This window comes from Phalacrocorax carbo, chromosome 11 (genome assembly GCF_963921805.1).
Source record: "Phalacrocorax carbo chromosome 11, bPhaCar2.1, whole genome shotgun sequence".
Lineage (NCBI taxonomy): Eukaryota > Metazoa > Chordata > Aves > Suliformes > Phalacrocoracidae > Phalacrocorax > Phalacrocorax carbo.
The window spans coordinates 2,232,097-2,242,664 of NC_087523.1; positions in this window are offsets into that span (position 1 = coordinate 2,232,097).

Consider the following 10,568-nt stretch of genomic DNA (forward strand, 5'->3'; position numbering starts at 1 on the left):
TAGGCTGCTTCTACAACCTTCAGTTCTGGCACAACGTTTAGAAAACTCCTACAGATGGTTGGGTCAGCGAAGTCTGGGCTCCGGGGCTTTCCAAAGCCTCCTTTTCTCATGAAGAGGGAGTAGATCCCAGGTCAGGTTGGCTGGGTGAGCGCCAGAGCCTTGGCCTGGGGCAGGGACCGGAGGCAGCAAGCAGAGCCCAGAGGGACGCAGGTGCGAAGGGCTGAGCGTGGCCCCGCGCCAGCGCTGGGCTGCGGAGGTGGCACCCAGGCGCTGTGCTGGGAGAGCTGCAAGGGTGCAGAGCTGAGCAGCCGCTGCGGGAGGGCTGCTGGAGAGCATGAATTACGTATTTTGCAACCTCAAACCTTGGAAATAAATGGTTTAGAATGACATAAATGCTACCACGTCAATAAACTCATTTCTTTCTAGGAATGAACTGGAAATAAGATCAACAGCGGACTGGAGTCTGCTCTGGTGGGAGGTAGGTGGTTGATGGTCTCTTTGGAGGCTGTTATGGCAGGTTCTGCCTGGGCTGCACAGTTTTGGTTTTGTACCTGTGTGTTTTATTTAAGTGTCACTGCTCTCAGCCACTGCAAGCTGCTATTCACCATGCTTTTATTCTCCCTTCTTTGCTCTTTTACATCGCATAGGGAAAGCAAAGGCTTGGAAATGGGCTGAATATAATGGCAAAGCCCTTGTCCACCTGGCGCTGGGATTACAGACCCATTACACACCCACCGGGAGGTTTCGCAGTACCGAGCATTTCAGCTGTGCCTGCTTCCTCCAGCTGTGATGCCAGATCTTCCTTTCTTTTTTGCTTGCATCTCTTCCACCCTGATGTGTCCCAGAAGGTTCTTCTGCTGTCAGACCGGGCGACTGGCGCTTCGGCTGTGGGCCCTTGAACCTGCGCACACCCAGAACGTGCAGACTTGCATTTCTGACAAAGCCATGGTGCAGCAGAGGTGGAAGTTCCTCTTTTGTGCCACTCTGTGAACAGCGAAGGTGTGTGAGAAGTAAGTGCACCTCATCCACCTGCCTCTCCTGAGAGCCTTCCCTGCCTTCCTCACCTACCTCACGCACAGAAAAGCCTGCCTGTCTCCCAAGAGCCACTTGGCAGCGTATTAGGAATGGTCAAATCGTGGGATAGTTCAGGCCGAAGGGGACCTCAGGAGATGTCTAGTCCAGCCCCCTGCTCAAACCAGGTCAGGCCAGGTTGCTCAGGGCTTTATCTCACCTGGTCTTGAAGACTTCCGAGGATGGAGGTCCAAGAGCCTCCAAGACTGGGCAACCCATTGCACGGCCTGCAATCTTCTGCGCTGTGAAGCCAGTTCCGTAGTTTGCTTTTGTTGTGGTGTACATTTTGGTGTTACTCCATTCTGCCATTCCTTCTGCTTTTTTTGGTACCATTTTTGCTATTCCTTCTGCTTTTTGCTATTCAGTTTTTTTATTCCTTCTCCTTTCTCTTGCTGTTCCTTTTCTTTTCTGCCCTTTGCTCGCAAGAACAGGAAGATTTCTTGTTGCAAGGTCAGACTGAGGTTGGCGTGGGATTGTGGAGGCTGCTGCTGCTCCAGATGTGCTGGCAGAGGAGCCAGGGTTTGATGTGGGAAGGGTTTGCTTACCCCACTCCTAAGACAAGGTCAAACCTCAGCTCTGATACAATGAGGCCACGAAGACACGTGAACCTGGCAGCGCTGGGGGGCAGCGAGGTGACCCTGAGCCAGCACCGGGCCCTTGGGGCCAAAGGGGCCAGCGGTGCCCTGGGGTGCATGGAAAGGAGCGTGGCCAGCAGGGCGAGGGAGGTTCTCCTCCCCCTCTGCTCTGCCCCAGTGAGGCCACATCTGGGGGGCTGCGGCCAGTTCTGGGCCCCCCAGGTCAAGAAGGGCAGGGAACTGCTGGAGCAAGGCCAGCGCAGAGCTGCCAAGGGGATCAGGGGCTGGAGCATCTCCCTGGTGAGGAAAGGCTGAGAGACCTGGGTCTGTTCAGCCTGGAGAAGAGAAGGCTGAGGGGGGATCTCATCAGTGCTTATAAATATCTGAAGGGAGGGTGTCAAGAAGATGGGGCCGGACTCTTTTCAGCGGTGCCCAAGGACAGGCCAAGGGGCAACGGGCACAAGCTGGAACACGGGAAGCTCCACCTGAACATGAGGACAAACCCCTTCCCTGTGCGGGTGCCCGAGCAGGGGCACAGGCTGCCCAGAGAGGCTGTGGGGTCCCTTCTCTGGAGACATTCACCCCCCGCCTGGACGCGGCCCTGTGCCCCTGCTCTGGGGGTGCCTGCTCCAGCAGGGGTGGGATGGGGTGAGCTCCAGAGGGCCCTTCCAGCCCCCACCAGTCTGGGATTCTGTGATTCAAAAGGGGATAGGCATGATAACTAGTGCAGGACTGGGGTACTCGCTGAATATACCTGCACTGTGAGGAGCTGGATGAAACCTCTTGTCCTCCAGGATGGGTAGCTGGAGGGTGGCCGGCCCTGACACCTCCACACACCATGGGGACCTCTGCACTCAAGGGAAAGCATGAATCCATGGCACGCAGACCGGGTGCCCCAAGAGAGGACCAAGCAAACCTCCTAGGGTGTGGGGCCGCAGGTGACCGTCCCCAGGGACGGCCGGCACTGCTCGGTGGGGCAGAGCACGGCACCTCTGCTCCCCCAGTTTGTGCAGGCGAAGATCTTCAGGCCACTCGGTGTGGAGTGGTTCAAGGAAGCGCCATCCGTGCGGGGTCCCTCGCACACCACACAAGGTCACCTCCTTACTCTTCTTCCCCTGCTTGGTTTGTTAGAGCCTTCCTGTAAGATGGAGTCCAAACCGAGCTAACTTGTCACTGGCACTGACACCTCAAAGTCTCAAGAAGATTACACAGGTAGGTTCGACGAGGAATTGGGAGGGAGCAGTGCAAAGGATGGAGGAGATGGCAACATGAACATGCATGTATAAAGGCCAGGCATGGACAGGGGAGATACCCAGAGGAGGGCAGGGGAAGGGCGGGCTCCCTGAAGGAGCCCCTGGATACATTGCCAGAGAAGTGGGTGTGAAGAAGACCCCCCCAAAATGATCCCCATCATGTCTGAAGAATGAGGTTACACATCACCTCTCATGAGCCGTCGGGCTTGCAGAATTAGCCCAGGCAGGACGATGGGGATGGGGAGGCTTTAGGAAGACAAGGTTCATGATGTGGAGCATAAGAACCTGTTCCTGGAGGCTGAGGATGGGTCAGGAGAAGAGGGACTGGGGTCTGTAGTGTGGGTGTGCTGTGGCGAAAGTGTGGGGGGTGGGTAAGAGAAGGTGGTGGGATCAAGGACAGTTTAGTCTAGTGCATCAGCTGAGAGCACACTTGTGTCCTGAGGGGACAGAGCCTGCTTAGACATGGGAGCTCAAAGAAACAAGGGCTGGAGAAAATGTAAGACACTACTTTCGGAGGAACTTAAAGCAGAGGACGACGCGGGGGGAGTGGTAAGCAAAAAGAAAACTACAGGTGGTGAGACAGTGTGCAAAAACACACAAGGCAGTGACAGAGTCTGAGAGAGGAGGGAAACCCCTAAAAACTTGCATGACGGGGATGGGATAAAGGCTGAAGAGGAAAGAAGAGAGTTGTAGGGCATCTTGGGAGAGGGAGGCAGGTCAGCAAGGGAAGGAGGGCTGCACCTCAGGATTTGGGTCATTTCACTTCTGACGTGGCATAAGGTGATTTCTTCACTCTCCTTCAAAGTCACTAGAAATCTGGGATAATTAAGTAACGGTTTGAATTCCAGCTGTGCTGGGGAACCAGACACATTTCGGAAGGGATCATTTAGCTACATTGATGAGACATGCGTGCTGAGGGGACGAAGCAGCCATCGGTCTGTAGGCTCTTTGCACTGGGACTTTCAGAGCACTTTAGAAAGCTGAGTGGTGTAGCAGATGTTCAAAGCCACCTTGACGATGCTACTTGCTGGCACTTCCCGTATGTCAGCAGTTCTCTGCAAGCTGTGACTGCGTTGGAGGCATCAGCTCTTTCAGTCTTTCACTGGAGGAGCTTAGTTAGATAAGCTACCTTTTGCCTCTGAGAAAGTTTTTCACTGATATAAAGGTGATTATTAACACCACCACAAATTTTAATGACTTGGTAGACATCTGGAGGCTGAAGATTTGTTCTGCTAGTCCTTAATAAAACTAATTTGATGCTTAAATCAGTCTGCCTCCAATTTTACAACACAATGGGATAAGGCATAATTTAGGGGTACGGGCTTTGGAGATCTGTCTTGGACCATCCAAATCTGGAAGAAGCCTGATCATTCTTTAGGGCTAAGCTAAGTCGCCACTTAGCACTGATGGCCCCTCCATTGCCTTCTCCTCCCGGACCCCGAACGCCCGCAGCTCCAGTCAGACACCAGACTCCAAGACGTTGAGTCCTTCATTAGATGTCGTAAATGTCATATCAATCGAGTGCACTGGACTGCTTCTTCCTTTACTGCTGGAGTGCCAAGCAATTTTCCTAAACACCTAAATAATTTGTAGCCTGAATGAAAAAGCTTTTCAGCTTTGGCAACTGCTTTCACGCTGGCTGTTTAAGAAGGAAAAATCAGAAAGACAGAATTTTGTGACAAAGAAAACATCTTTTTAACATGTTGCTTGTTTTTTCCTCTCCTGGACGACTAAAATAGGTTGTTTCTCTTTGAATCTTGTGTGGAAGGGCTGGCGATCTCAACTTCGGTTCAGACTTGCTCAAAGTTTTTTAGAGCAGGCTGGACTGCGTGACACTGCGGCAGAATGACTAGTGGCAACATCATCTGCCGGGTGCACTTTCTACAGAAAAAAAACTACAACCGTGGCAATGCCTGAGGGTGGGGATGGAGACCTGGGTGCAGCTCTGCCTGCACTGACCTAGCTGGGCTCGAGCCAGCCCCAGCCTGGAAAGTACATAGCTGCGGTCCCCATGGGCTGCTGAGGGAGGGCTCATCGAACCAGGTACATCCTTCCCTGTGATGTGCACACGAGGAAAGCAAGGGGGAAAAAAAAGGAGGAATGGGGCACGGAAAGCTTTTGGTGTGGGTTAACGGAGGTATGGTATGGTGGCCCTGGATCTAGCAGGCATGGGGTGCACTCCCATTGCGCAGGGATGGGAAAGTCACAGGGAAATGGAACGTTTGGGGATGTTGCCCAAGTGTGAGATGAGATGAAGAGTCTTTCTTATGCAACAGTTTCCATGCCGTGATGCCTGACAGCCCGTAGTCATTCTGAAACAAGCAGATTTTGCTTTGCACCTTGCACAGGGGCTGCTCAGCCAGGACCGTCCCCTCCATTTCTGAGTGGCGGTGAGCCCCGAGTCAGCCCCCAAGTTGGCTGAGTCAGTGCGTTCCAGCAGCAGAAAACCACACCGAGAAACGATGGTATCAGCGGCCGGAGTGAGACGGGTATGCCCCTTTCCCTCTTTGTCAAGCTTGCAAACGTGATGCCTTATCTGGAAAAGTAATTCCTCCTCCTTGCTGAGGATAGGCAATCCCTTTTCTGCTCGGCTCTCGCTGTAGCAGTTCCTGCGAGGGCCCCCACCCAGCGGGACCTGTTTCTCCAGGGGACCGTCCCTTACTGTCACCTAGACCCTCCAGGATGTGTCTCCATTTGTTCCCAGACCCGGCACAGAGACGTGATGCCACAGTTCCAGCACTGGCCCTGTCTTCCACTTGTGTTTTAGGGACTGCTGTTAATGAGCATGGCCCTTACTGTCAGCTGTGAGAAGCTGCTCCATCCCAGCCACAGGAGACCAATGAAGCTCCCCCTTCCCCTGATTTCTGTGGGAAAAAAACAGAGATGGGCAACTTCCTGAGAAGAAAACCTCAGCCCTTGTCAGTCTTTCAGATCACGAAGCTGTTGATTGTATCCTATGGCAAATACAACCTTTTTAACTAGCTGCCGGGAAAAAGAGGACTGAGAGGAGCCGCAAAGCTGGGTGCGATGGTAGGGCATCTTCAGCACTCTCTCTAGTTCGCATTTTTTTGGAATAAAGCACTTGCTGAGGTGAATGAAATAAATTACTACCAGCATGACTGCAAGGACCGCATTCAGCAATCTCATCATCGTTAGCCTAAATATTTGGAGAATTATATTATTCTTTCACAGACACAAATCTCTCCTCACAGAAGGAGGCACTAATGGGCATGGCTGACTAATCTGGGAAATGACAGAAGGCACAAGCCAGGGAACAGCGTTGTTTCTGTTTCATCGAAGACAGGGTTCATGTGGTTTCCACTGAAATTGCAAATGAATAAGTGAGAATTTGTGCTGCTTCTTCTGAGAAGTGGAGCAGATTGTGTGGCCACCGCCGCAGAGGTATGTGTACGGGTATGGGCACGGCTGTGGGGCTGCCCGTGCTGCCTCAGCCTGCCTGGGTGCTGCAGCCCAAGGGCTTCGTGGTGCTCCTGCAGCTGGCTGCGCTTCCCCTCTCCCCTAGGCCAGGGGTTTCGAGGCGTCTCTGTGACCTGGGTTTGAAGGGGTCTTTGGGACAGGGAGTGGTAATTTCAGGGTCTTCTGCCAGGGAAAATTTCTGGAAGCAGGGCTTTTGGGGACCCTTTAACCTGCTCCAATCCCTTCGCCTTGTGCAAAAGGAAAGGATGGGCTTGTCAGGCCAAAACTGCAGACAAGGACCCAGAGACATCCTTTTGCTGTGGTTTGGCTGGTGAAGGACCTCAGCAAGCCATGAGAACCGGCCATGTGCAACCAGCTGATCATACTCTGTACAAGAACGCTATATATGTGTTTGTGAAAGATAAGGTTTGAATTTCTACCTTTCTGTAGGCATTATGGGATTGGCTTTAGCAGATGCTGAACACCTCCAGGTCTTGCTGCGTTCAATGGCAGGTGTCTTGCAGGTTAGCGTCCCAAGTCCCTCGCGTGGTTAACCATCTTAGAAAAGAGAAAAGTTCATGGCATCAGGAAGACTTTTGCACTGCTGCTTTGAAAAGCTGGATTTCCCTGAGTCTTTTTATGGTTCCACCATGTCAACCTGTAATAAATAGAATAGCCACACTGTCGGGAGATCCTGTCCTGATAGAGCCAATTGCTGCTTCCTCTTCCTGTTTTGTATATGTAACAAAAGAGCGCTTCAGTAGATGGGTGAGATATAGCTTTCTTTAAGCTGTGTTTCCATTATTTCACAAGTCACACTGCAGACATACCAGTCAGAACCAAGAAACGTTCAGTGGGACTTTGTGGAAGACAAGTTTTCAGGCAAAAGCAGCAGAATGTTTTCCCGTTCCCGGAGGCTCCCTTTAGCAGGAGCCGGGAAATTGTATTAGTTCTCCTGGTTTTCTTAGAACTGATGTGAAATCTGGATTATAGGCAAATCTGGCAAAGTATCCTATCATTCTAGTGTTTTTTTTTTTCCAGAGCGGGACAGGGATAAGGTGCATTTATTGGCCCTCAGACTGGAACGGGGTGCGAGGGTCTACACAGGCCAGCAGTGACTTTAGGCTTCCTAATCTGCGTTACTGGGAGTCTGTCCAGGTAATCTTAACTAGCGTTTACTTCAAATTAACAAAGGTTGTGCTTCGATTTTCTAGTTTTGTTTCAGATACTGACATTAGCTTTATTGCTTCTTACCATTTTTCTTGTAAAAATATATTCTGACATATACATTTTCAAAAATAAAATCAGTCTATCAGAGACGTTTTCGTTACGGGGTTTTCCCACCCACGATAGCAAAGTAACATTTTAATTATCTGATGTTCATTTTTTGATAGCAGAGTTTACTGGCTGCATAAACTACCAGGGCTCTTTTTCTCTGCAAGATGAGAAAACAAACTTATCCCTGGAAAATTAAACAGTACACAGGAAAACATTTCTCATGGGGAAATTTTGCATTAGATTTCTTTTGGCAAGTAATCTAAAAAGCCAGAAAGAATATATGAAAGTTGGATTTCTCTTTTTGGAAAGGGAATGGAATGAACATCACAAAAACATGTGATTTTTTTTTTTTTTTCATCAGGATTATTTCAGGGCTTGTGTTGACTGGAAATTTTTTAAAATCTAAACTGAAAGGAAAATTTATGTGCATTACTGAACCTTAACATTGATAGAGACACTTTACAATGAGCTAAACCCATATTTATCTGGCGTCTAGTGGATCGTTTGATATACACTGTTGTTCGATATTTGAGGATGGTCAGATAATCATCTATGACACAATGTAAGTCAAGTAAACTACCACAGAACATCAGAGATCATGTTATACGAGTAAATGCTCATATTGGCATAAGATTGTAGGACCTGCTAACTGGGTTCCAGCAGAGGCTTTTCATGGGAAATATCCATCAGGATACAAACCCCTGCCTCCCAATAGGATGGTTCCACGTTAGCTGTACAACTACAGCCACATGGAAATCAGACCCAGATTTTCCTCAGTGCTGGATTCCCTTGTGCTAGGGCTGCCTCAGGGACTTAAACATGGCATGCAAACCCCCCGCAGCCCATGTGCTCCATCTTCAGGAGGTGTTTGGGGTGCTGGCCAAGCCCAGGAGCATCCCTGGGGCTCCGCAGGGCTGTGGGAGTCCTGCGCACCAGTGGAGGCGGCCGGCCGCTTCCCGGGGGCCGCCCCCGGAGCCCCGCAGCGCTCGGCACTTTGTGATTTACACCTCTGGAAAAGCTGGTCATTTAAAATGGCCTGATTTGCCAAAGTATGGGGTTTGTGTATGGTTTTTTTGTTTGTGTGTTTTTCTTTTTCTTAACCTAAGAAGAAATACCAGGTCAGCTAAAACCTGCATGATTAATCTTTGCTGATCAAACATATACCGTCATGGGCTTAACCTTTTAACTACTTCCTTTATTACCACATCTTTCCATTTTATCAAGGTTGCACCTGTGCTCATCTGTTCTTATTCGCAGTTTTACCTTAGAAAGACACAGGAACACTTGGGTACGGCTGGCCAAGCTGGTTCCGAGGAGAAAATTCATTCCTCTACTCCTACACCGTGACGACCAGGATGACCGATGGCAAAGAGCCTGGCGTGCCTGGAAGCTCTGCACACAAAGGTTATTTTGCCCCGTTGTAGTGCTGAGAGGAGAGGCCGGTTGTCTCCGCCGCACGCAGGTCACTGCTGAGCAGGACAGTCAGCAGCAGGACGAGGAGCTGTTAGCACCCTGCTTGCCTTAAGCGGGGCGTGGGAAAAGGACGCGGGACCAGAGCCGTTGTGTCCAGCCTTCTGCGCGCACGTGTGCGTGCCTCGCGTGCTAGTGCACAACCTGGCATCACGCCGAGCTCGAGGGAAGCGTCGCCGTGTTTCAGAAGGGCCATCGCGCGTCCGCCCTCCTGGCTCTCAAACTTAGCACGCGCTCCACCCGAGATGTATCGGACTGCCAGGGAGCCGCGGGAGCAGCACTTTTGGGATAAAGGCAGGGCTCTGTCTGGACGAGCCAGCACCCTTTTGCTGCAGCGTTGTGTTGCTTTGCGGTGTGCCGATCTCAGAACAGCTTCTGCCACCGAGACCTGTCCTGTCACTGTGTGCACCCGCCGTGCATCCTGTGTAAGTGGTCTCTACTGAATCATTTGACGCTTTTCAGTCTTGATTTAAAATTGCCACACTGCTTTATGTGGCAGACTTTTAAATGAAGAGAGTAGTTACTCTCCTATGTGCAGAGCTTCTGCACTCTGATCTCAACTTGTGGCAGACCTGGAACAGAAAACACCTTCACTGTTTTGTCCAAAGAGCATCTTATTATTTCTTCTTAGGGTAATATCCTTGGATTTCTGGACTTTATTTAGGTCATATGAATAATCTGTGTCAGGAGGATGATGCTGTTACCGGCTGGTTCATACAAGGAAAGCCCCATGTCCATGTCTAAGCTGAGATCACTGGAGGGCATCCTTGGAGCTCAGCAACCCTGGGCTTCTAACATTCACGAAGGCGTGAATGCAATGGGTAGGTGCTGGTATCAGATGGACCATGTGTGAAGGGAGAGTGAGATAAGTTCTCTGAAGGATACAATTAAAAAAAAAAAACCAAAACAAAACAGCAAAAGCCTAATCAAGCTCTCTGAGAAAGGAGAAAGCAGGCTGCAAGCCGTGCCGGTGGTTAAACACACACCTCCATGCCTGTGCAGAGGGGTTGGCCAACCAACAAGAATATCAGGACAGCTAATGCCAACCCAAACGGAAAATGACCCAAAAAATCAACTTGGAATCAAAATAAACTGTAGCACCATAAGTGTCAGATAAACGTTTTGCCTTGCCTAACAACTAATGCAAGGGTAGGGTATGCAATTGCATTATGAGAATTTAAGTCAACAAATATTGAGACAGCCAGCATGCAAATGGTCAATACAGATCATCGGATACGCAAAGTAATTTGGTTAAAATCACCAGAGTAAGTAGTATTAGAAATTTCCTGTCCTTTGAACATTCAAGTGCTCAACTTGTTGGTGTTTTTTTTTTTTTCTTGTCGCTTTAAAAGGAAAAACATAAAGAGAAAAACCCCTAACTAACGATTACATAGTTATGTGGGCTACTTGTTTAAATCTGAAATTCAGATAAGGGCACACTATATACCAGGAATCAGAAGTGATGCTCTTAAAGCTACTGGTGTCCACCTACAACACTTGAACT